Genomic DNA, 2300 nt, shown 5'->3' on the forward strand with positions numbered 1-2300 from the left:
GTGGAGATTAGAGATAACAGATGATGGTGAAACTCATGAAGCCCAGGAGGATTCAGAATCTGTTTGGACTGGGCCCACCTTATCTTTCCCCTCTCAGGGGAATGGGAATGAAACTGCACCCGGATCGGTGACACAGCCAAAGAAAATTCGAGGGATTGGATTTGGAGATATTTTTAAAGAAGGCTCTGTGAAACTTACGACAAGAGCATCCAGTAGTGAAACAGAAGAGAAAAAATCAGAAAAGCCCTCAATCATACAGTCACTAGGATCCAGAACTCAGAACACGGAGACAACAAAATCAGACACTGAAGGTAAAACAAAAGCTAAGGAATATTGTAGAGCGTTATTTGCCTATGAAGGTACTAATGAAGATGAACTTACTTTTAAAGAGGGAGACATAATCCACTTGATAAGTAAGGAGACTGGAGAAACTGGCTGGTGGAAGGGTGAACTTAATGGTAAAGAAGGAGTATTTCCAGATAATTTTGCTGTTCAGTTAAATGAACTGGATCAGGACTTTCCAAAACCAAAGAAACCACCACCTCCTGCTAAGGGTCCAGCCCCAAAGCCTGAGCTGATATCTACAGAGAAAAAGTATTTTCCTGTAAAGCCTGAAGAAAGAGATGAAAAATCCATGCTGGACCAGAAACCTTCTAAACCAGCTGCTCCACAAGTTCTACCCAAGAAGCCTACTCCACCCACCAAAGCCAATAATTTATTGAGATCTTCTGGGACAGTGTACCCAAAGCGACCTGAGAAACCAGTTCCTCCACTACCACCTGTAGCCAGGATCAATGGGGAAGTGCCTGCCATTTCATCAAAATTTGAAACTGAGCCAGTATCAAAACCAAAGTTAGATTCTGAACAGTCACCACTTAGACCAAAATCAGTAGATCTAGATTCATTTACAATTAGGAGCTTTAAAGAAACAGATATTGTGAATTTTGATGACATAGCTTCCTCAGAAAACTTACTCCATCTCACTGCAAACAGACCGAAGATGCCTGGAAGAAGGTTGCCTGGCCGCTTCAATGGCGGGCATTCTCCAACTCAAAGCCCAGAAAAAATCTCGAAGTCACCCAAAGAAGAAGATAGTGCCAACATAAAGCCATCTGAATTTAAAAAGGATTCTTGCAACTCTCCAAAGCCATCTCTGTACCTTTCAACACCTCCAAGTCCTTCAAAACCAAATGCGGCTAGTTTTTAACTCCATTAGAAATCAAAGCCAAATTAGAAGCAGACGATGGGGAAAAAAATTCCCTGGATGAAATTAAAGCTGAGATGATTGAACTGCTGTGCATTGTGGAAGCACTGAAAAAGGAGCACGGGAAAGAACTGGAAAAACTATGAAAAGATTTGGAAGAAGAGAAGGCTCTGAGAAGTAATCTAGATGTAGAAATCGAGAAGCTGAAAAAGCTGTCCTATCTTCTTGAAGAGGCACAGACCCAGTATTTATAATGAAATGGGGATTCAGAGGCAACACTATGAACTTCAATTTACTTGTTACTTAAAAATAACAAATGCTGATGTTGTGGTAAAGAAATATGAGTATATGAACTATAATATCTAAAGAAAAGTAGGGGGAGGGTGAATTTTTTTATATATTTTGCTTTGCCAATATGAGGGGGAAAAGAGGCCTTATTTCTTACGTGCTGGGATTGCAAACTTCTTTTTTAGTTTGCTTGAAAATACTACTGAATCTGTATAAAAAGGAAAATTCACAATAGCTTTTTTATTGAAATGTATTATTTTTAAAGAGATCTATACTATAAATATGGTGATATCTTTACAAATAATCTGTAGAATATACTATTTGAGAGGGACAAATAAGTTTTATAGTAACTATAGTCACTACGTTATACTTAGGGGATATGTACTTTTGTGTATATATATATAAATATGTATTTTTTTCTTTCACTTTTAGCTTCTTACCCAGGATGACACTGTTGTGCCTGTTTGTTTGCAGTGCTGTTTATATTCTGGGCGATGTAATGGGAGTTTTCTAGCTGTATCCAGATTACTCACCCATGCATATAGGAATATCTAATGAATTAATCAAAATAATTTCTTCTGCTTTTAGAATATTTCATATTGCTTGCACTATAGGATTTATAAAAGGAATTTAGTTAAGATATATTGGATTGTTAAATATATTTGGAAAAATATGAGCTATATTTTAAATTCATTGGGTATAAAGAACTAAAAATGTCAATTTAACCCTTAACTTGTTGTGCCTAAAAACTACAGCACATACATGGTACGCAAACACCAGCCTTATTGCTGTGCTTTTCTGCTTCTTT

At 37.2% G+C, this 2300-nt stretch overlaps 1 pseudogene; it reads left to right on the plus strand.

Moving 5' to 3' along the window:
• LOC102441581 overlaps positions 1-2061 on the plus strand; it is a 95616-nt pseudogene extending 93555 nt beyond the window's left edge.
• Positions 2062-2300: the final 239 nt, after the last annotated feature.

This window comes from Myotis lucifugus, unplaced genomic scaffold (genome assembly GCF_000147115.1).
Source record: "Myotis lucifugus unplaced genomic scaffold, Myoluc2.0 scaffold_598, whole genome shotgun sequence".
Lineage (NCBI taxonomy): Eukaryota > Metazoa > Chordata > Mammalia > Chiroptera > Vespertilionidae > Myotis > Myotis lucifugus.